This window comes from Hypanus sabinus, chromosome 20 (genome assembly GCF_030144855.1).
Source record: "Hypanus sabinus isolate sHypSab1 chromosome 20, sHypSab1.hap1, whole genome shotgun sequence".
Classification (NCBI taxonomy): Eukaryota; Metazoa; Chordata; class Chondrichthyes; order Myliobatiformes; family Dasyatidae; genus Hypanus; species Hypanus sabinus.
The window spans coordinates 71,180,330-71,206,399 of record NC_082725.1 but is presented as its reverse complement, the minus strand read 5'-3'; the positions used below and the strand labels follow the sequence as shown (position 1 = coordinate 71,206,399).

The 26,070-nt window shown below is 44.2% G+C and overlaps 1 pseudogene; it reads left to right on the top strand.

The window, feature by feature from the left end:
- The first annotated feature begins 381 nt into the window (after positions 1–381).
- On the top strand, positions 382–7,076 carry LOC132378641 (uncharacterized transmembrane protein DDB_G0289901-like; annotated as a pseudogene).
- Positions 7,077–26,070: the final 18,994 nt, after the last annotated feature.

The window sequence follows — 26,070 nt, the reverse complement described above, 5'->3', positions numbered from 1 at the left end:
ACTGTCAGGCTAAATCAAACGTGGTGATGAATCAGCATATCAGAGGGAGATTGAAAATCTGGCTGAGTGGTGCCACAACAACAACCTCTCTCTTAACGTCAGCCAGACCAAGGAGCTGATTTTTGACTTCGGGAGGAGGAAACTGGGGGTCCATTAGCCTATCCTCATCAGGGGAATGAAAAGTGGAGAGGGTCAGTAGCTTTAAATTCCTTGGGGTAATCATTTCAGAAACCTGTCCTGGCTCCAGCACTAAGTGGCATTACAAAGAAAGCACACCAGTGCCTTCCCTTTCTAACACTGGGCATGTTAGCCAAAATTTAAAAATAAACTTCCATAGATGTGTGCTGAAGAATGTATTGCTCGGATACAAGGTAGCCGGGAATGGAAACACCAATTCTCTTAAACAGAAAAGTCTCAGTCCATCACAGGTAAGGCCCTCCCCTACGTGGAGCGCTGTCGCAGGAAAGCAGCACTCATCAGCGTGGACCTTCACCACCCAGGTCAGGCTCTCTTCCCACTGCTGCCATGCAGGAGCCTCAGGGCCCATATTACCAGGTTCAGAAACATTTATTACCCCTCAACTAGCAGGCTCTTAAACCAGTGGGGATAACTTCTCTCAATTTCACTTGCCCCATCACTGAACTGTCCCCACAACATATGCCCTCAACGACTCAACTCATGTTCTTAATGCTTATTTGATTATTATTACTATCTCTTTGCACAGTTGTCCTTCTGTCTTGTGGGCTGTGCTCCTTCACTGATTCTATTGTGCTTCTTGTATTCACTGTGAACACCCACTAAAATGAATCTCATGGCTGTATACAGTGACGTATATGTACTTTGATTATAACTTATTTTGAACTTTGAACAAGACCACTCTCAGTCTTCTGATCTAGAGAAAAGGTTTCATCATCTCCAGCTTATCTTGGTGACTCAAACCTTCCAGTCCCAGCAGTGTCCTCCGGGATGTTTCCAGCTTACTGATATTGTTCTTGCTGCTCATCCACCAGAACTGCAGACAATAGCAGTCCCATTATCACACAAGTCTTGTTTTCATTGCCTTGACCAATGCAGGCACGCGTACCAAATACCACCTTCACCACCCTGTGTATCTGTGTTGCCACTTTCAGGGAATTTGCACCCCTAGCTGTCTGTATTCCAACACTCTCCAGGACCCTGCCATTTACACTGTAAGCCTTGCCCTGTTAAATTCCCAAAATGCAACACTTCGAACCTGTCAAATTAAATTCTATTTGCCATTCCTTGGCCAACTTTCCCAGTTGATCTGAATCCTCTTGTAATCATTGGCAACTTTCTTCACCGCCCACCATATCACCAATTTTAGTGTCACTTGCAAACTGCTCTTTCTTTTGAAAGTGGAATGTGGTTTTCCTTCACTCTGTGGAATGCCACTTCAAGTTTTTCTCTTTGAAACTCCAAAGTGAATTTTGCAGCTGTTTGGGTGTCGTCACTGATGTTATGTTGTCTAAAAGGCACTGTCAGAAACTACCTTACTATTACATTCAGGTGCTCAAGTCTCCAGAGCCAGACATTGACCCCAAAACTTGAGCCATGCCTGATGAGGAATAGCTTCCTTTTGTTTCTGAAGAAACAAAAATTTCCAGTTTGATAATAAAATGAAATAATTATTGAAAGCATTTTGCTTCATATTGTCTAGTTAAGGAACTTGTCTGTATTTTTATCAGTTCAATACCGTGCACATTAACAATGCAAATTGCAAAGGGAGGTTTACACAATGTTAATTTCAATCTGTCAACTTGCTCTGTTCTGAGAATACTTTCTTCATCTTTGGTGGATAAGAAGGAAACCTGCAATTATTAGCACATCATGGTTTGATGCTTCACCATATTATTTGAATATACTCCACTGTTCGGTCAGAATGGTAATGTAGCAGTAGTTAGCTGCTGCCACTCTTCATAAATGCATTTGACAACTGATAAATTAGTCATCTGACAGAGAGCCACTTAACTCTTTCACTGAATCAGAGCAAAACTGATAGCAATATTAGACAACCTCAGCAAGCTGCAGTTAAAACCTTCAGTGGAAGGAGGTTTGGAAAGCAAATTTAAGAACTGTGACAAGAAAACTTTAATTAATTTGATTGATATATTTTATAATGAACAAATTAGATTCTGTCCACATTATTAGCCTGCTTGAGCCGGACAGGTCATTGAAAGGTGGGTCATCAGTTTCTGTCACATGAACAATTTAGGCTTACTGGCTAGCCAGATTTTCTATAGCAAAAACTCATTAGACAAATACTAGAAGAGAAAATAATCATAAGTCTGTTGGAAACACTGGCCTTTATATTCAGGGGAACAGAAACCCAAGTGACCTGATCCCATGCCCAGCTCTGCTCCCACTCATGTAACACTAGGATCAGCTCTGGGTCCCACTCTTGTAACACTGGGATCAGCTCTGGGTCCCAATCATGTAACATTGGGATCAGCTCTGGGTCCCACACTTGTAACACAGCAATCAGCTCTGGGTCTCACCCTTGTAACACTGGGATCAGTTATGAGTCCCACTCATGTAACACTGCAATCAGCTCTGGGTCCCACTCTTGAAACACTGCAATCAGCTCTGGGTCCCACCCTTGTAACACTGGGATCAGCTCTGGGTCCCACCCTTGTAACACTGGGATCAGCTCTGGGTCCCACCCTTGTAACACTGGGATCAGCTCTGGGTCCCACCCTTGTAAAACTGGGATCAGTTATGAGTCCCACTCATGTAACACTGCAATCAGCTCTGGCTCCCACTCTTGTAATACTGGGATCAGCTCTGGGTCCCACTCTTGTAACACTGGGATCAGCTCTGGGTCCCACACTTGTAACACTGCAATCAGCTCTGGGTCCCACTCTTGAAACGCTGGGATCAGCTCTGGATCCCACACTTGTAACACTGGGATCAGCTCTGGGTCCCAATCATGTAACATTGGGATCAGCTCTGGGTCCCACACTTGTAACACTGCAATCAGCTCTGGGTCTCACCCTTGTAACACTGGGATCAGTTATGAGTCCCACTCATGTAACACTGCAATCAGCTCTGGGTCCCACTCTTGAAACACTGCAATCATCTCTGGGTCCCACCCTTGTAACACTGGGATCAGTTATGAGTCCCACTCATGTAACACTGCAATCAGCTCTGGGTCCCACTCTTGTAACACTGGGATCAGCTCTGGGTCCCACTCTTGAAACACTGGGATCAGCTCTGGGTCCCACACTTGTAACACTGGGATCAGCTCTGGGTCCCAATCATGTAACATTGGGATCAGCTCTGGGTCCCACTCTTGAAACACTGCAATCAGCTCTGGGTCCCACCCTTGTAACACTGGGATCAGCTCTGGGTCCCACCCTTGTAGCACTGGGATCAGCTCTGGGTTCCACTCATGTAACACTGGGATCAGCTCTGAGTCCAACTCATGTAACACTGGGATCAGCTCTGGGTCCCACTCATGTAACACTGGGATCAGCTCTGGGTCCCACTCATGTAACACTGGGATCAGCTCTGGGTCCCACTCATGTAACACTGGGATCAGCTCTGGGTCCCAATCATGTAACACTGGGATCAGCTCTGAGTCCCACTCATGTAACACTGGGTTCAGCTCTGGGTCCCACTCATGTAACACTGGGATCAGCTCTGGGTCCCACCCTTGTAACACTGGGATCAGCTCTGGGTCCCAATCATGTACCACTGGGTTCAGCTCTGGGTCCCACTCATGTAACACTGGGATCAGCTCTGGGTCCCACCCTTGTAACACTGGGATCAGCTCTGGGTCCCAATCATGTAACACAGGGATCAGCTCTGGGTTCCACTCATGTAACACTGGGTTCAGCTCTGGGCCCCAATCATGTAACACTGGGATCAGCTCTGGGTCCCACTCATGTAACACTGGGTTCAGCTCTGGGTCCCACCCTTGTAACACTGGGATCAGCTCTGGGTCCCACTCATGTTGCACTGGGATCAGCTCTGGGTCCCACTCATGTAACACTGGGTTCAGCTCTGGGTCCCACCCTTGTAACACTGGGTTCAGCTCTGGGTCCCACTCATGTTGCACTGGGATCAGCTCTGGGTCCCACTCATGTAACACTGGGATCAGCTCTGGGTCCCACTCATGTAACACTAGAATCAGCTTTGGGTCCCACTCATGTATCTCTGGGATCAGCTCTGAGTCCCACTCATGTAACACTGGGTTCAGCTCTGGGTCCCACCCTTGTAACACTGGGATCAGCTCTGGGTCCCAATCATGTAACACTGTGATCAGCTCTGGGTCCCACTCATGTAACACTGTGATCAGCTCTGGGTCCCACTCATGTAACACTGGGATCAGCTCTGGGTCCCACTCATGTAACACTGGGATCAGCTCTGGGTCCCACTCATGTAACACTGGGATCAGCTCTGAGTCCCACTCATGTAACACTGGGATCAGCTCTGGGTCCCACTCATGTAACACTGGGATCAGCTCTGGGTCCCAATCATGTAACACTGGGATCAGCTCTGGGTCCCACTCATGTAACACTGGGATCAGCTCTGGGTCCCAATCATGTAACACTGGGATCAGCTGTGGGTTCCACTCATGTAACACTGGGATCAGCTCTGGGTTCCACAGTTTAGAACATAGAAACATAGAACATTAAAAACCTACAGCACGATACAGTCCCTTCGGCCCACAAAGCTGTGCTGATCATGCCCCTACCTTAGAAATTACTAGGCTTACCCATAGCCCTCTATTTTTCTAAGCTCCATGTACCTATCCAAAAGTCTCTTAATAGATCCTTTCATATCTGCCTCCACCACCATTGCCGGCAGTCCATTCCACTCACTTACTACTCTCTAAGTAAAAAACTTACCCCTGACATCTCCGCTGTACGTACTCCCCAGCACCTTAAACCTGTGCCCTCTTGTGGCAACCATTTCAGCCCTGGGAAAAAGCCTCTGACTATCCACATGATCAATGCCTCTCATCATCTTGTACACCTCTATCAGGTCACCTCTCATCCTCCATCGCTCCAAGGAGAAAAGGCCAAGTTCACTCAACCTATTCCCATAAGGCATGCTTCCCAATCCAGGCAACATCCTTGTAAATCTGCTCTGCACCCTTTCAATGGTTTCCACATCCCTCCTGTAGTGAGGCGACCAGAACTGAGCACAGTACTGCAAGTGGGGTCTGACCAGGTTCCTATATAGCTGTAAAATTACCTCTCGGCTCCTAAATGCAAATCCACGATTGAAAGGAAGAATGGAAGTTTTGAAGGATGCAGTAGCCTTGGGGGGAGTGAGGGTTAAATTTCAGGTAGTGATTACACAAACTAGGCAAGTAGTCCCTGAAGTTTAGAATTTGATGTATGATTTGATTGAAACGTTCAAGGTGCACATTCCTCCAGTGCTTCTCACAATCTCAAGGCACATCATAGTGATTGACAGTAGTGAAAAGCTTCTCAAAGCACAGCCACTGATGTAGGAATAACAGCCTTCAAGTTAATTATCAAGGCAAATATACACAAGGTACAAATGGCATGCAAATGAGGTTCCACAGCAGCAGCAGAGTGCATTACAAACCTGACAAACACCAGTTAACATAAACTGTACAGAACTTACAGAACAAAATAAACACAACACCACCAGTGCACGTTCAATTTGTACATGGCAAGATCGTACACTTAGCTAGGTCCCTCTCCAAAGCTGGACTTGCCCAGTGGAAAGGCTCTCTGTCGACTGGAGACAGTGTTTTACACAGTGGGAATGAGAATGCCCCATCTCCCAGGATACGCTGACAGACTTTGAGTTCTGGCTGCTTCCAAGGGTTTTTGAATCTGACACTCAATTAGATTTAAATAGCTAAAAAACAATTATAAACATGAGAAATCCTACAGATGCTGGAAATCCAAAGCAACACACATTAAATGCTGGAGGAATTCAGCAGGCCAGTCAATATGTATGGAAATGAATAAACAGTCAATGTTTCGGGCAGAAACGCTTCTTCTGGACTGAAAATGAAGGGGGAAGACACTAAAGCAAAGAATTATTTAGGATTTAAGGAAGTGAGGAATAGTATTTAAATGATGTGAGATAACTTAAACACTAAATTGCACTTACCTTTTTTCTACGATGCCATGACAGCATTCAGCTGCACCTGCTAGTTCCCCACCCTTTCCTGTCTGGGGTGGTGCATGTGCTGTCCCATTCTCAAGTGTGAAGCAAAGGATGAGATAGCCTGGTTTCAGACCTCTAAATATGCTCAGAGGCCAGAAAAGAAGTAAGCCACATATGGCCAACAGCCAGTGTCAGCTCTCAGTTATCCTGATTCAGCCCAATCATAGCTTCTGAGAGTGAGTGAAGGATAAATATTGGGCAGGGGGCTTGTGAGAGCTTTCCTGTTCTTCTAAATAAATAGGGGAGCACTTTGCATTCATCCAAAGAAGAGTCTCATTTGACCACGCAGCCTGAAGGACAGTCTCCGGCCATCACTCTCCTTCGGCACTTCATTGTCGAACCTGCCTTCAATTTAGTGCTTAAGTCTCTATAGGGAAGCTTGCTGTTAACAAAAAACCTTCTACCGGAATGCTGCCGTTTGAACCACAGCTGAAAATGAGCCCGCAGCTTACTGAATGACTTGTGTACAACCCCCCCCCCCCCCCCACACCAGGCTGTGTCCTCAGTCCCCTAAATTACTTCCTATACATTCATGATTATGTGTTCAGGCTCTGCGCCAGCTCCGTCTATCGGACTGTGGATGGTAGCAAAATGATGGGCCGTATCTCAGTAACGATGAGTCTGAGTGGCAGCAACTCTTCTCTCAACATCAGCTGGTCCTGGGCTTCGGCAAGCAGGCAGGGCTCATGCTCCTGTTGAATCCGCAGTGCTGAAGTGGAGGTAGTTGAAAGTGTCAAGCTCCTCAGTGTAAATATTACTCATAACCAATCCTAGTCGAAGCACGTTGACACCATGGCTAAGAAAGTGCACCAGTCCCTCTACTTCCTCAGGAGTCTGAAGCACGTGCCCATTGACCTTCATCGCTTTTCACAGGTACACCCTATCTGATGCAGGTACAGTAACTGCTCTGCCTGAGACTGCAGTGAGCTGTGGACTCATCTCAGCACGTAATGAAATCAGCCTCCCTTCCAAAGACTCTGTCTACACTTCTCACTGCCTTGAAACACAATTCAAAACCTCTCTCACCCTGGACATTCCCCCCATTGATCAGACAATACAAACGCTTGCCCCACCAAACTTATGGTCAGCTTCTATTCCACTGTTATGAGAGTATGAAATGACAAGACGGGCTCTTGCCTCATGACCTACTACAGCTTACTGTTTGTCTGCACTGGCCTTCCTCTGTAACTGTCAGGTCAAACTGCATTACGTTATTGCTTTTCTTTGTATGACCTCAGTGCATTGTTGTGATGAAGTGATCTGTGGGCATAAGGTGCAGAAGGAAGTTTTCAATGTACCGTGGTACATTTGACAATAATAATAATAAACCAAAACTGGCTGTATTTGGAAATGTTTTCTTCCAATATCTTGGTTGTTTGGAGTGTGAAGAAGTATGGGGATTGTGCCAGTTCATGGGGATTGATGGAGTGATGGGACCCACTGGTCTATTCTTGCTTCTGGTTCTCATTCCATGTGCAGGATTATATTTCCACAAGTAACAAGTTACAATGAGAGCTTTTACAATTATTTCATTGTAAGATTTGACAGTTAGTTTGTAGAAACTGGTTATTTTCCTCCCAGTTAATTTATTGTGGCTGAAAACACATGCAGATTTAATTACTATATTTATTTACATTCACAACAGACAAAGCAGTATCTAAACTCAAGCAGTGTGATAATCAATACCTGTATGGTGTAATAGTCTATCAGTAAATTTGAGCCTCTGTCTTTCTGTGAATAAAATTGAGTTGTTTCTGCTAAACTGAATTTCCCAGTATAATGAATAAAATTAATAAAATTATTCTTGCCTCTCTGTTTCCAGCACAACCTTTCTTTAAGACTAACCCTGCCATGTTTAAGTGAAGGTGAGTCAAACTTGTGACTATTTACCTTTCTAATGACTGTTAATTTTTTATATCAACTTAGTAAATATAATTATCCATTTACCAAATTGGAATCCTATAGGCAAGGCAAAGCATTGATTCAACTGGCTTAATCAGGTATCTCATTTCTTGCATGCTTTATGCAATGTCTTGTTTAGTATTTGGCACTAATGGAGCAGCATAAAACAATTATTAGAGGCGGAACATTTTGAATATTCAGGTTAAATGTTCAAGGTGCATCAAGGAATTGTAAACACGAGAAGATCTGCCAATACTGAAAATCCAAATCAACACACACAAAATACTGGAGGAACTTAGCAGGACCAGACCTGATGAGGGGTCTCATCCCTGGAACATCGACTGCTTGCTCTTTTCCATAGATGCTGACTGGCCTGCTGAGTTCCTCCAGCATTTTGTGTGTGTTACTCAAAGAAATGTAAGGCTACGTCCACACTAGACCGGATAATTTTGAAAACGCCGGTTTCGTGTAAAATGATAGGCGTCCACACCAAGTGTTTTTGAAAATACCTCTGTCCACATTAAGACAGTTTTGTGGGCGAACCTCCTCCTACTGAGTATATGCAGGACACATCTGCAGAAAACAAGCGACATGTCTGGTGTTGAATCTCATCGTGAAAGACTTGGTGCATGTTTGTCCAGTTACAGACGAGAAAAGCTTAAAGGAAATTGCCAAACGACGGACAGCTGTTGGCGCTCACGCAGGAGGGCTTAAAACTGATAAAAAAAACAAATACCGACAGGGAGTTCACAGACAGTATGACCCTGCTGACGATGAACATTGAAAAACTGACCAACTCTGTTACAGAGGGATTTGCGATGATGAGGAATATGATGGCTCCCCCCCCCCCCCCCAGTACTTTCAGTGCCATAATACTAGCTTCACAGCCACTACAATAGCTACACATACGGACACACAGAACCCTGGGTGGCCCCACCAATATCTTCCCCACTCCGACAGAGGGGTCACCCTGGAAACATTTCCTACAGCCATGGTCTCTTCATCGATGAAAGGGACAACAGCTACAACTAAATGCAATGAGACTTGTTACTGGGCAGAAGTGAAATTTGCTGTTACCTCATTTGTTTGCCTTTACTTTTGTCATGACTTTCTGTATTATTTTGCTGCATTTAACATGTGCAATAAAATGAGTTACTGGGCAATAGAGATTTTATTTTTACCTGAGTAAAAGTGAAGCTTACAATTTTCCTTTTTTGGCCTTAACATTTTCACAACTATGCCAAACATAAGCTACTACTTAAAAATGACATTTTGGAAGTAGTGACAATTGCATCTATTGAATGTTTGCACAAGCAATACATTAATAAAGCACCTTGTTAAATGTATAAAACATGTCTGCATCAGTGTTATCTTGTATTTCCATACAATGCTACATTAGGCTGTTACACATCTATTGTCAGAGAAGTACTTGCATAAATAGGTAAACCACCTTCGTACAAGCAAGGACAGAAAATAGGGACACCCACCAACCTTCTCCTTCCCATCCTCCCCCCACCTTCTTTATGGGGCCCCTGCCCCCTCCCTCTTCCGTCCTGATGAAGGGTCTCAGCCCGAAACGTTGACTGCTCATTTCCACGGATGCTGCCCGACCTGTTGAGTTCCTCCAGCGTGTTGTACGTGTTGCAGTGAAAACTTTGTTTTGCATACCATCCATACAGTGTATTACATCAGGATGTATCTGGTAATTTAGCACTGAGATTGGTTTGGTATTGCCTCAGGTACAGTAAAAAGCTTTCATTTGCCATGTCATGTGGACACATCATTCCATACATAACGACATCAAAGTCATTAAAAGTAAACATAAGGTAGAATATACGGTTGCTGTTACAGAGGAAGTTTAGAGCAGGTGGACAGATGAAGCACAAGAACCATGATGAAGTAGGTTGAGTGATAAGAGTTTGAGAGTTCAGCTTTACCGAGTGAGAATGCCATTCAAGAACATGGTAACAGTCAGATAAACTGTCCTTGAGTCCAGTCAGGAGAAGGAGAAGAGAGAATGACTGTCAGTTGAGTTCATTATCATTATCCCTGAGCTTCTCCAGACTTAACATTCAGAACCCACAAGCTGGTGGATCACAAACTTCTTCCCTGACAGGAGGCAAGCACATCTCCACATCCCGCTCACTCAGTGCTGGTGTGTTCTCTCCTCTCTCCTGTTTTCTCTATACACCAATGACTGCATTTCCAGTGATCTGTCAGTTAAACTGATAAAGTTTGTGGACAACAACCACTGTCATTGGATCAGCGACAAATCCAAGTACCGCCGGGAAATGAGCAGACTAGTGTCCTAGTACAATCACAACAACTTGAAGCTGAATATGAAGATGCATACGGACCAGGAAAAATGTGTCTGCTGTCCACCCACTCATCAGCAACAATGTCACAGAAAGCACCATTTCAACATTTACTGGGCATCATTCATTTGCAGAACCTCATTAACAACAATGCTTGGCAGAGGATGTGTGCACTGTACTTCTTGCTGGTAACATGCCAGCTAGTGAAATTCTACAGTGCCATCAGAGAGCGTGCTCATATCAGCCATTACTATCTGGTTTGGTGCAGGACCCCCTCACAATGTACAAAAACTCTCAGGTCAGCAGAAAAGGTAATAGTCTGCCATCACTGAAAGATGGATGTGTCCAGGGCAAAGAAGAGAGCAGTAAAAATCATTGTCGATCTATCCACCCAGCAAACTGCCTTATAGGGCTGTTAAAACAAAAACCTCCTTCCATCTTAGAAGTTTCTTTCCCCAGGCAGTTAGTCTGATCCGCCATTATAATTTGTTCCTCCTCACCCGATCTATCTATTACCCTAGTCACTGCACTGCACAGAAAACACTTTAAACCATTGCTCATAACACTGTTTACATAGTAAATACAAGCTGGTATTTCTGCATATTTTATTCCATATCTGTACTTTTATATAATTATTTATTATTTATAATTATTGAATGTTAATGTTATTTTGTTGCATGTTGCATCAACACACCACAGCAAATTCCTAATATATGTTAAATAATATGGCTAATAAAATTAATGATCAGCTGTGGTCCGGGTAGTTCAGTGAGTGATATCTTGCATGCAGAAACGAATGGCCAGTCTGTGTCTCACTGATCCTGCAGCGTCTTCTTCTTCTTTTCCTTTTTTTAATTGAAGTTCATCAAACAAACATTTCCATAAGATGTATTTCAGACATTGTACATATATATCATATAATCATATATGTCACAAATCTCCACAAAGTATTTATCTGAGGTATACGCTTATAGAAAAGAGTGGAAAGAAAAAACAAGCAAAAGGAAAGAACTATGTACAAGTAGGGAGTGATCTTTTTTTTACAACAGATTCATTGATTTGTGAGAATAAAATCAGGCCTATGAGGCATTATGTAGTTAAACCATTTTTCCCAGTATGAATCAAATTGTTCCAGCTTATGATTAACAGATGCTGTTATCTTCTCCATTTTGTAAATGTCCATTGTAATTTCCATCCATGTATTTAAAGTTGGGCTCTCCTGTGATAACCATTTCCTAGTAAGAGTCTTTTTATCAACCACCAACAGTATATTCATTAAATATTTATCTCTTTTCAACCATTCTTGAGGTATATATCTAAAATATATGGTCTTACTCTCCAAGGGTATTTCATATTTAAAGATGTCTTGTAGGGCATTGTATATCCCCCTCCAATAGTTTTTGATAACAGGGCAGTCCCAAAAAATATGATAATGATTTGCATTTTGATTTCCACAATTTCTCCAGCAAACAGGGAGGTTACTATCATAATGGGATTTCTGAGAGGTTGTAATAAAATATCTTATCAAGTTCTTCCATTCAAACTCCCTCCATTTCTGTGAACTGGTACACTTCCATTGATATCTCCATATTATTGTCCATTCTTCCTCAGATATAATTATTCCTCCTTCCTTCTCCCATTTTGTTTTAATGTATGAAGTCAACTGTGTTTTAAGATTTGACAACCTCTTATACATGCTTGAAATGATTCTACTACCATTATCTGAATTATATGCTTTTCTAAAGAGCTCTATCAAGCATGTACTTGCCTTGGTTACATTTTTAAGCATCTTATTAAGATATTGTCACATCTGTAAATACCAATAAAAATCTTGCTTTTCTAATAAGTGTTTCTCTTTAAGCATTTCAAAACTAAACAGTGTTCCTTCTTTCATTATGTTGCAAAGAACTGTTATTCCTTTAGCTGTCCAGTCCTTAAATCTAGGATCCAATTTATTTGGTGTAAAATCCGAGTCATATGCACGCCATTTAAGAATTGCAATATCTCCCTCTAGACTATATTCTTTTATAGTAGTTTTCCATATTTTAAGAGTCAATTTCACCCATGGGTTATCAATAGTATTTATGTACCTTTGCAGGTTGTTATCAGCCAAAATTGCTTGTATGGGGATGGGAAGTACCCGCTCCTCAATGTTTTCCCATTGAGCGTCATATGATGGGTTGCACCAACATATCACAGCTCTCAACAGTGCTGCAAAATAATAATCTCTAAGAGAAGGTAGGCCCCATCCCCACATTTCCTTTACTAATTGCAAAGTTTTGAGATGAACTCTAGGCCTTTTACCCTGCCAAATATACCTTGATAGCATCTTGTTCCATTCATTGAACTGATTCTGATTAATCTCTATTGGTAGGGTCTGAAAGAGATACAACAGTCTGGGCAGCATATTCATTTTAATAGACTCAATCCTTGAACTGGGACTGAAAAAGGAATCAGGTTCCATCTTGCCACATCTTCCTTAATTTTTTATATAAAGGCTGATAATTACATTCTGATAATCTTGCCAAATCGTTTGGCATAATAATGCCCAAACATTTGAAAGACTCTGTGTGCCATGTCCAGGGGTATCAACTTTCAATTTCTCTTGGTGGGCTATAGTAATATGAAAGTAATTGGGTTTTATCTATGTTCATCTTGTATCCTGATAATTGACCATATTGTTCAAAGGATTGCATCAATTTGGGCAAGGAGTATGTTGGTTGCCCTAGATAGATCAAAATGTCATCCGCATAACAAGCCAATTTATGCTCTGTCCCTTTAATAGTAATTCCCCTGATATCTTCATTTTGTCTGATGTATTGGGCTAATGGTTCCAGATATAACATGAAGAGTAGTGGTGACCATGCACAACCCTGTCTCATGCCCCTTTCTAGGGTAAGACTATCTGAAAAATATCCATTGATTTTAATCCTAGCAGTAGGATTGTCATATAGTGTCTGTATAGTTTTAATAATTGTGTCTTGGAAACCAAATCTATGTAAAACTTTATAAAGAAAATTCCAATTAACTGAATCAAATGCTTTTTCAGCATCCACGCTTATCACTATTGCTTCAATTTTATTTTTTTGCATGTGATCCATAATGTGAAGTGTCCTTCATATCTTGTCTTGAGTCTGACGTCGTATAAAACCTGTCTGATTGTTACATATCAGTATGGGTAGAAACTCCTCTAATTGTTTGGCCGTGATGGAGGTAAATAACCTATAAGCTACATTAAGAACGGATATTGGTCTAAATGACCTGCATTCCATTTTATCCTTGCCTTCTTTCGGTATAGCTGAGATTATCGCTTCCTTCCAACTGGGTGGCATTTGTGCCTTTTTTAGGGCCCAGTTCAGTGTGGGGAGTAAAACAGGAATTAACTCATTTTTAAATCCTTTGTACCACTCTGCCATATACCCGTCTCATCCTGGTGACTTGCTTAATTTAAACCTACTAATTGCAGCTTTAAATTCAGCGTCAGTTATGTCGGCAGTCATCGTTCTATTTTGTTCTTTGCTTAAAGTGGGTAACTCTAGAGAATTCAAGAAGGTGTCAATTTGGGTTATGCTTCCCCCTGGAACTTTGGAATATAGAGTTTTGTAAAACACTTCAAAAGCTTCTTGAATTTCACTTAGCTTATTTTTTAATCATTTTCATTCTATTTTATTTTCAGAAAATTGTATTTTCCACTATCTTTTTTTTTTCAGTTTCCACACCAGTATTTTCATAGATTTTGATCCACTTTCATAATGTCTCTGTTTCAGAAACATTAAGTTTTTCCTGATTTCTTGCGGAGCCAAATTAATTATTTCATTCTTAATTCTGTTAATTTCCCCTAATGTATCCTGTGCCAAATTTAATTTGTGTTCTTTCTCTAGTTCCTTCAGTCTATTTTGTAATTCCTCTATTGTTTTATTCCTTACTCTTTTCTTTTATGAAGATATCGCTATAATTAAACCTCTTAAGGCCGCCTTCAGAGTATCCCATACAATGGGAAGTGAAACCTCTACATTATCATTAAATTCTAAGTAGAGACCAATTTCTTTTTTGATTTGTTCCTTAAAGTATGGATCTTTGAGTAGACTTGAATTTAGTTTCCAAATAGTATCAAAATCAACAGATAAATATACAGGTGCATGGACACTTACATCTATTGTCCCAATTCCACAGGTGTTTATTTTGTCTTTGTTTTTTCCAAATATTATGAAATAGTCTATTCTTGTATATACGGAATGGGGAGCAGAATAAAGAGTGTAATCCCTTCTGTCAGGGAAAAGGTCCCTCCATATATCAATTAAACCAACATCCTCAAAAAGTGTATTAACTTTCTTGTGTAAAGATTTTGTTTCATAGGTTTTTCCATTGGAAGAGTCTAAGTTTGGTTGTACTTGTAAATTTAAGTCTCCCCCACATATCAGGAGACCTTCTGTTTCGGTTACCATAATATCAGTAATTTTCTGAAAGAAACCAATATCACTTCCCAGGGGTGCGTATATATTCAATAGAGTAACTGAATTGCCATCTATATTCCCCCTTACCAGAATATATCTGCCCTCTTTATCTCCCTTTTCGAATACTTTTTTCAAAACTTAGCTTACTTGAGATAAGAATAGCAACTCATCTTCTACGTCCTGATTTATATGAGGAGAAAAACAGATTAGTGAAGCCCATTCTCTTTAGTTTTTTATGCTCATTATCACTTAAATGAGTTTCCTGTAAATATACTACATGGGCTTGTTCTTTTTTCATTTTGGATAAAGTTCTGTTACGTTTGATTGGATTTAATAGCCCATTGACATTAAAATAAATGAATTTTACCTTGTCCTTAGCCATCTGTATTTATCTGTCAATGTATCATTGAAATTAGAATAAAACTTAATCGATCTACTCCCTGAACAAATAAGAACCAAGAAAAGCAAATAATAACAAAAATGGCAACGAAGGTGTGATTCCAAGGCTGAGGTCTCTAGTAGATGACCCTCTGTTAAGCTAGAGGAAAAGTCCAGCTGTGGGGGATAACCCCTCCTCCTTGTGAGTTGAGGGCCCCCAATGCAGTATTCATAAAAGCCAGTGAACAAATCCATTACACAGAAAATGGATTTTCATGCTGACGGGCAACCCTCTGGCCTTCATGCCTGTAAGTGGCCTCTTCCACTGTCTGGTACAAATGCGTCCTGTTGTCATAAAACACTCAAAGTTTAGCAGGGTATAGAGTTTGAAATCTAATCTTATTTTGCTTTAGTACTCGCTTTACTTCAGAGTATTCTTTGCGTTTCTGGAGGACCGCGGGGGGGGGGGTAATCTTGATCGAAATATATTAATTTATCCTCTAAAAACACTCTCTTCTTACCCCAGGCCCTTGGCAGAATCTCCGACTTGGTGCTGTACCGAAGGAATTTAATTATTATTGAGTGTGGCTTTCTATCCTGGGTAGGTTTTGGGACTAATGCACAGTGGGCTCTTTCGACTTCCAGTTCCATAGCCAGGGGAAGATCCAGCGCGTCCCGCAGTAACTTTCCAACAAACTCCATCATAGATGAGTCCTCCGCTCCTTTGGGAACGTTGTAGATTCTGAAATTTTTCGCTGTGATCTTCCCTCCAGGTCAAGCAGTTTACCTTCTTGGTGATTTAATATTTTTATCATCTTACTCAGTATCCATTCCCCATTTTGAACGTGATCTTCCACCTTCTCAATTCGAGTCTCTGCCACCGCTATTTTTTGATTGATGCTGGTGAGCTCTGACTTAATATCATGGAGCTGCTGCTTTATATCTTTTTGGACCTCCATTATTTCTTTCAGGATTTCGAAGATATTCGCCGCTTCGTCTGAACGAGGCCCAGTGTCCGCCTCGCTAGCACGCGGTCGGGTAGGAGAGCCGCTCGTTGCACTCCTCTTGGCCGCAGGCTCTGCAGTGTCGCTTTTTTCATTTCCATTCTTTTTCCCCATTCTTGCCCCTCTTTTCAGTTCAAATATTTTTCAAAAAATATTATATTTGATGGGTTAACAGGGCTTGATGCATGTTTTTCCAGAGGAGCGAGTGACTTAAGCTGCCATTCTCAATGATGACGTCACCAGAAACCCTTCATCTTCTTTTCCATGACCAAAGGAGGTCTGCACTGGTATTACAAATCATCACCACTAGGACCCGCACATGCTGGATTTTAGTCCAATAGTACAGCAATTGAATGCTATGATATTGGCTGAATTAAAAAAGTGTTTCACTTGTCACCTTCTCAAAAACAAATTGAAAAGTTAGCTACTTTTGTTTGTAATCAGAGCAGTGCAGACTTAATATTAAACAATAACAGACAGTAAATGCTCTGTCCTGCTGTTTACCTGCTTTTATTTTCTTACGGCAGATCTATAAATCTATGACCCTGTATGGTAGCCTTGCAGGCAGCAGAATATTACATTAAAATTTCAAGCTGTGCATGCATCTTAAATCATAGCTGCTGGGTTTGCAGAATCATGGTGGCCCTCTTCAGTATTAAACCAATCTCATGTTAACTGAGCGTGCAAGATGTGCCCAGGGTTGCAGTTCTCATCTCCCTAAATGGGATTAGTCCGTTGTAACTGTGCCCTGAACTCTCTGGGTTTAAATTGCTCTGGACATTAGAGTTCATGCATATGCATGAGGGACAGTAATCCCTGAAATAGCATTAATGAGCAGACTGGAATCTCGCTTTTGGATTACTTCCAAAATATTGAATTAACAAGCTTTGCTGCTTGCTAATTGCTTGTTTAACATCATTTAGTATGAAGCACGCAAACTTAACTTGTTTGTTGACACTGCTCATTCTTCCCACTTAAAGTCTGTACTGACCTGGCACTACATACTGGAGTGCAGCACGGAAGGTGTTGTTTTTCAGATATGATCTTCGTCACCTCCCATCCTTTCCAGATAGGGAAGATAACTAAATAAATACACTATGTAAAACACTAGTTAGGCTGCACTTGGAGTACCGTGTGCAGCCCTCCTCAGTCCACTGCAGGAAGCATGTGGAGAAGGTGCAGAAGGGATATGCCATGATTAGAGGGTATGAGCTGTAAGGAGAGGGATTTTCTTTGGAGCAGCAGGGGCTGAGTGGAGACTTGATAGAAATTTGTAAGATCATGAGAGGATAGATAGGGCATGTAGTCCGTCTTTTATCCACAGAGCAGAAAGGTCAAATGCAAGCTGAGCATTTAAGATGAGAGGGAGTTAAAAGTTTAAAGGAGATGTGTGGGGCACGTTTCTGACAAAGAGTGATAGGTGCCTGGAGTGGGTAGAGGTGGAAGTAGATTTGATACTGGCATTTAAGGGGCTTTTAGAGGTGTATGGGTCGTGTGCAGGGATCAGTTTAAATTTAGCATTGGGTTCAGCACAGACATAATGGGCTTAAGGACCTCATCATCAGTGTGTATGTTCTTTGTTCCATACAAACAGATAATAACGCTCAGATCATTCAGAATCTTGCGCTGCACTGGGAAATATTTACAATTCAGTTTCTGATCAATATCATACCACTGTTTATAGGTACTGAGTCCATGGAATGTAAGACAACTCTCTCCGCTCTCTATAAATACCACACCCAACACCCTGTTCTCTATAACAATGACCACACCCAGCGCTCTGTGCTCTCTGTAATGACCATACTCAACTCTCTGTGCTCACTACAATGACAACACCAGTCCTGACAAAGGGTCTCGTCCCAAAACGTTGACTGCTCATTTCAACAGATGCAGACCAACCTGCTGAGTTCATCCAGCTTGTTGTACGTGTTGAAATTACCACACCAAACTCTCTGTTGTCTACAACAATGAACAGGCCCAAGTCCCTATTCCCTCTACAATGACCACACACAATTCTCTATACTCTCTACAATGATCAGACCCAAAACTCACAGCTCTCTATGATGACCACACCCAGATCTCTGTGTTCTCTACAATGAACTCACCCAGCTCTCTGTGTTCTCGACAATGACACACCCAGCTCTCTGTGTTCTCTAAAAAGACCACACCCAGCTCTCTGTGTTCTCGACAATGACCACACCCAGCTCTCTGTGTTCTCGACAATGACCACACCCGTCTCTCTGTGTTCTCGACAATGAACACACCCAGCTCTCTGTACTCTCTGCAATGACCACACCCATCTCTCTGTGTTCTCTACAATGACTACACCCAGCTCTCTGTGTTCTCGACAATGACCACACCCATCTCTCTGTGTTCTCTACAAAGACCACACCCAGCTCTCTGTGTTCTCGACAATGACCACAACCATCTCTCTGTGTTCTCTACAATGACAACACCCAGCTCTCTGTGTTCTCGACAATGACGACACCCAGCTCTCTGTGTTCTTGACAATGACCACACCCAGCTCTCTGTGTTCTCGACAATGACCACACCCAGCTCTGTCCTATCTACAATGACCACACCAAACTTTCGCTTCTCTCTACAATGACCACACCCACCTCTCTGTACTCTCTACATAGACCACACCAAGCACTCTGTACTCTCTACAAAGACCTCACCCAGCTCTCTGTGTTCTCTACAATGACCTCAACCAGCTCTCTGTACTCTCTACAATGACCACATCCAGCTCTCTGTACGCACTACAATGACCACACCCAGCTCTCTGTACTCTCCGCAATGACCTCACCGCTCTCTGTGTTCTCTACAATGACCACACTCAGCCCTGTACTCTTGACAATGACCACACCCAGCTCACTGTGTTCTCTACAATGACCACACCCAGCTCTCTGTGTTCTCTACAATGACCACACCCAGCTCACTGTGTCCTCGACAACGACCACATCCAGCTCTCTGTACTCTCGACAAAGACCACTCCCAGCTCTCTGTACTCTCTACAATGACCTCACCCAGCTCTCTGTGTTCTCTACAATGACCTCAACCAGCTCTCTGTACTCTCTACAATGACCTCACCCACCTCTCTGTGTTCTCTACAATGACCTCAACCAGCTCTCTGTGTTCTCTACAATGACCACACGCAGCTCTGTGTTCTCGACAATGAACACAATCAGCTCTGTACTCTTGACAATTACCACACCCAGCTCAATGTGTTCTCTACAATGACCACACCCAGCTCTCTGTGTTCTCGACAATGACCACACCCAGCTCTGTACTCTTGACAATGACCACACCCAGCTCACTGTGTTCTCTACAATGCCCACACCCAGCTCTCTGTGTTCTCGACAAAAACCTCACCCAGCTCTCTGTGTTCTCTACAATGACCACACCCAGCTCTCTGTACTCTCTTCAATGATCACACTCAGCTCACTGTGATCTCTACAATGACCACACCCAGCTCTCTGTACTCTTGACAATGACCACAGCCAGCTCTCTGTACTCTTGACAATGACCACACCCAGCTCTCTGTGTTCTCGACAAAGAGCTCACCCAGCTCTCTGTGTTCTCTACAATGACCACACTCAGCTCTCTGGTGTTCTCTACAATGACCACACCCAGCGCTCTGTGTTCTCGACAATGACCACACCCAGCTCTCTGTGTTCTCGACAATGACCACACCCGTCTCTCTGTGTTCTCGACAAAGACCACACCCAGCTCAATGTGTTCTCGACAATGACCACACCCAGCTCTCTGTACTCTCTGCAATGACCACACCCATCTCTCTGTGTTCTCTACAATGACCACACACAGCTCTCTGTGTTCTCGACAATGACCACACCCATCGCTCTGTGTTCTCTACAAAGACCACACCCAGCTCTCTGTGTTCTCGAAAATGACCACAACCATCTCTCTGTGTTCTCTACAATAACAACACCCAGCTCTCTGTGTTCTCGACAATGACTACACCCAGCTCTCTGTGTTCTCGACAATGACCTCACCTGGCTCAATGTGTTCTCGACAATGACCACACCCAGCTCTCTGTACTCTCTACAATGATCACACTCAGCTCACTGTGATCTCTACAATGACCACACCCAGCTCTCTGTACTCTTGACAATGACCACACCCAGCTCTCTGTGTTCTCGACAATGACCACAACCATCTCTCTGTGTTCTCTACAATGACAACACCCAGCTCTCTGTGTTCTCGACAATGACCACACCCATCTCTCTGTGTTCTCGACAATGACCTCACCCAGCTCTCTGCGTTCTCGACAATGACCACACCCAGCTCTGTTCTCGACAAAGACCTCACCCAGCTCTGTCCTATCTACAATGACCACACCAAACTTTCGCTGCTTTCTACAATGACCACACCCACTTCTCTGTACTCTCTACAAAGACCACACCAAGCTCTCTGTACTCTCTACAAAGACCTCACCCAGCTCTCTGTGTTCTCTACAATGACCTCAACCAGCTCTCTGTACTCTCTACAATGACCACACCAGCTCTCTGTACTCTCCGCAATGACCTCACCGCTCTCTGTGTTCTCTACAATGACCTCACCGCTCTCTGTGTTCTCTACAATGACCAAACCCAGCTATCTGTGTTCTCTACAATGACCACACACAGCTCTGTGTTCTCGACAATGACCACACTCTGCCCTGTACTCTTGACAATGACCACACCCAGCTCACTGTGTTCTCTACAATGACCACACCCAGCTCTCTGTGTTCTCTACAATGACCACACCCAGCTCACTGTGTCCTCGACAATGACCACATCCAGCTCTCTGTACTCTCTACAATGACCTCACCCAGCTCTCTGTACTCTGTACAATGACCTCACCCAGCTCTCTGTACTCTCGACAAAGACCACTCCCAGCTCTCTGTACTCTCTACAATGACCTCACCCAGCTCTCTGTGTTCTCTACAATGACCTCAACCAGCTCTCTGTACTCTCTACAATGACCTCACCCACCTCTCTGTGTTCTCTACAATGACCTCAACCAGCTCTCTGTGTTCTCTACAATGACCACACGCAGCTCTGTGTTCTCAACAATGAACACACTCAGCTCTGTACTCTTGACAATGACCACACCCAGCTCACTGTGTTCTCTACAATGCCCACACCCAGCTCTCTGTGTTCTCTACAATGACCACACCCAGCTCAATGTGTTCTAGAAAATGACCACACACAGCTCTCTGTGTTCTCTACAATGACCACACTCAGCTCTCTGGTGTTCTCTACAATGACCACACCCAGCGCTCTGTGTTCTCGACAATGACCACACCCAGCTCTCTGTACTCTCTGCAATGACCACACCCATCTCTCTGTGTTCTCTACAATGACCACACCCAGCTCTCTGTGTTCTCGACAATGACCACACCCAGCTCTCTGTGTTCTCGACAATGACCACACCCAGCTCTCTGTGTTCTCGACAATGACCACAACCATCTCTCTGTGTTCTCTACAATGACAACACCCAGCTCTCTGTGTTCTCGACAATGACCACACCCATCTCTCTGTGTTCTCGACAATGACCTCACCCAGCTCTCTGCGTTCTCGACAATGACCACACCCAGCTCTGTTCTCGACAAAGACCTCACCCAGCTCTGTCCTATCTACAATGACCACACCAAACTTTCGCTGCTTTCTACAATGACCACACCCACTTCTCTGTACTCTCTACAAAGACCACACCAAGCTCTCTGTACTCTCTACAAAGACCTCACCCAGCTCTCTGTGTTCTCTACAATGACCTCAACCAGCTCTCTGTACTCTCTACAATGACCACATCCAGCTCTCTGTACGCTCTACAATGACCACACCCAGCTCTCTGTACTCTCCGCAATGACCTCACCGCTGTCTGTGTTCTCTACAATGACCAAACCCAGCTATCTGTGTTCTCTACAATGACCACACACAGCTCTGTGTTCTCGACAATGACCGCACTCAGCCCTGTACTCTTGACAATGACCACACCCAGCTCACTGTGTTCTCTACAATGACCACACCCAGCTCTCTGTGTTCTCTACAATGACCACACCCAGCTCACTGTGTCCTCGACAATGACCACATCCAGCTCTCTGTACTCTCTACAATGACCTCACCCAGCTCTCTGTACTCTGTACAATGACCTCACCCAGCTCTCTGTACTCTCGACAAAGACCACTCCCAGCTCTCTGTACTCTCTTTAATGACCTCACCCAGCTCTCTGTGTTCTCTACAATGACCTCAACCAGCTCTCTGTACTCTCTACAATGACCTCACCCACCTCTCTGTGTTCTCTACAATGACCTCATCCAGCTCTCTGTGTTCTCTACAATGACCACTCGCAGCTCTGTGTTCTCGACAATGAACACACACAGCTCTGTACTCTTGACAATGACCACACCCACCTCTCTGTGTTCTCTACAATGACCACACCCAGCTCTCTGTGTTCTCAACAAAGACCTCACCCAGCTCTCTGTGTTCTCTACAATGAACACACTCAGCTCTCTGTGTTCTCTACAATGACCACACCCAGCTCACTGTGTTCTCTACAATGCCCACACCCAGCTCTCAGTGTTCTCGACAAAAACCTCACCCAGCTCTCTGTGTTCTCTACAATGACCACACTCAGCTGTCTGTGCTTTCTACAATGACCACACCCAGCTCTCTGTGTTCTCGACAATGACCACACCCAGCTCTCTGTGTTCTCTACAATGACCACACCCAGCTCAATGTGTTCTCGACAATGACCACACCCAGCTCTCTGTGTTCTCTACAATGACCACAAACAGCTCTCTGGTGTTCTCTACAATGACCACACACAGCGCTCTGTGTTCTCGACAATGACCACACCCAGCTCTCTGTACTCTCTGCAATGACCACACCCATCTCTCTGTGTTCTCTACAATGACCACACCCAGCTCTCTGTGTTCTCGACAATGACCACACCCAGCTCTCTGTGTTCTCGACAATGACCACAACCATCTCTCTGTGTTCTCGACAATGACCACAACCATCTCTCTGTGTTCTCTACAATGACAACACCCAGCTCTCTGTGTTCTCGACAATGACCACACCCATCTCTCTGTGTTCTCGACAATGACCTCACCCAGCTCTCTCCGTTCTCGACAATGAACACACCCAGCTCTGTTCTCGACAAAGACCTCACCCAGCTCTGTCCTATCTACAATGACCACACCAAACTTTCGCTCCTTTCTACAATGACCACACCCACATCTCTGTACTCTCTACAAAGACCACACCAAGCTATCGGTACTCTCTACAAAGACCTCACCCAGCTCTCTGTGTTCTCTACAATGACCTCAACCAGCTCTCTGTACTCTCTACAATGACCACATCCAGCTCTCTGTACGCTCTACAATGACCACACCCAGCTCTCTGTACTCTCCGCAATGACCTCACCGCTGTCTGTGTTCTCTACAATGACCAAACCCAGCTATCTGTGTTCTCTACAATGACCACCCACAGCTCTGTGTTCTCGACAATGACCACACTCAGCCCTGTACTCTTGACAATGACCACACCCAGCTCTCTGTGTTCTCTACAATGACCACACCCAGCTCACTGTGTTCTCTACAATGACCACACCCAGCTCTCTGTGTTCTCTACAATGACCACACCCAGCTCACTGTGTCCTCGACAATGACCACATCCAGCTCTCTGTACTCTCTACAATGACCTCACCCAGCTCTCTGTACTCTGCACAATGACCTCACCCAGCTCTCTGTACTCTCGACAAAGACCACTCCCAGCTCTCTGTACTCTCTACAATGACCTCACCCAGCTCTCTGTGTTCTCTACAATGACCTCAACCAGCTCTCTGTACTCTCTACAATGACCTCACCCACCTCTCTGTGTTCTCTACAATGACCTCAACCAGCTCTCTGTGTTCTCTACAATGACCACACGCAGCTCTGTGTTCTCGACAATGAACACACACAGCTCTGTACTCTTGACAATGAACACACCAAGCTCACTGTGTTCTCTACAATGCCCACACCCAGCTCTCAGTGTTCTCGACAAAAACCTCACCCAGCTCTCTGTGTTCGCTACAATGACCACACTCAGCTCTCTGTGCTTTCTACAATGACCACACCCAGCTCTCTGTGTTCTCGACAATGACCACACCCAGCTCTCTGTGTTCTCTACAATGACCACACCCAGCTCAATGTGTTCTCGACAATGACCACACCCAGCTCTCTGTGTTCTCTACAATGACCACACCCAGCGCTCTGTGTTCTCGACAATGACCACACCCAGCTCTCTGTGTTCTCGACAATGACCACACCCAGCTCTCTGTGTTCTCGACAATGACCACACCCGTCTCTCTGTGTTCTCGACAATGACCACACCCAGCTCTCTGTACTCACTGCAATGACCACACCCATCTCTCTGTGTTCTCTACAATGACCACACCCAGCTGTCTGTGTTCTCGACAATGACCACACCCATCTCTCTGTGTTCTCTACAAAGACCACACCCAGCTCTCCGTGTTCTCGACAATGACCACAACCATCTCTCTGTGTTCTCTACAATGACAACACCCAGCTCACTGTGTTCTCTACAATGACAACACCCAACTCTCTGTGTTCTCGACAATGACCACACCCAGCTCTCTGCGTTCTCGACAATGACCACACCCAGCTCTGTCCTATCTACAATGACCACACCAAACTTTCGCTGCTCTCTACAATGACCACACCCACCTCTCTGTACTCTCTACAAAGACCACACCAAGCTCTCTGTACTCTCTACAAAGACCTCACCCAGCTCTCTGTGTTCTCTACAATGACCTCACCCAGCTCTCTGTACGCTCTACAATGACCACACCCAGCTCTCTGTACTCTCCGCAATGACTTCACCACTCTCTGTGTTCTCTACAATGACCAAACCCAGCTCTCTGTGTTCTCTACAATGACCACACACAGCTCTGTGTTCTCGACAATGACCACACTCAGCACTGTACTCTTGACAATGACCACACCCAGCTCACTGTGTTCTCTACAATGACCACACCCAGCTCTCTGTGTTCTCTACAATGACCACACCCAGCTCACTGTGTCCTCGACAATGACCACATCCAGCTCTCTGTACTCTCTACAATGACCACACCCAGCGCCCTGTGTTCTCGACAATGACCACTCCCAGCTCTCTGTGTTCTCGACAATGACCACACCCAGCTCTCTGTACTCTCCGCAATGACCTCACCGCTCTCTGTGTTCTCTACAATGACCAAACCCAGCTATCTGTGTTCTCTACAATGACCACACACAGCTCTGTGTTCTCGACAATGACCACACTCAGCCCTGTACTCTTGACAATGACCACACCCAGCTCACTGTGTTCTCTACAATGACCACACCCAGCTCTCTGTGTTCTCTACAATGACCACACCCAGCTCACTGTGTCCTCGACAATGACCACATCCAGCTCTCTGTACTCTCTACAATGACCTCACCCAGCTCTCTGTACTCTGTTCAATGACCTCACCCAGCTCTCTGTACTCTCGACAAAGACCACTCCCAGCTCTCTGTACTCTCTACAATGACCTCAACCAGCTCTCTGTGTTCTCTACAATGACCACACGCAGCTCTGTGTACTCGACAATGAACACACTCAGCTCTGTACTCTTGACAATGACCACACCCAGCTCACTGTGTTCTCTACAATGACCACACTCAGATCTCTGTGCTTTCTACAATGACCACACCCAGCTCTCTGTGTTCTCGACAATGACCACACTCAGCTCTCTGTGTTCTCGACAATGACCACACCCAGCTCTCTGTGTTCTCGACAATGACCACACACAGCTCTG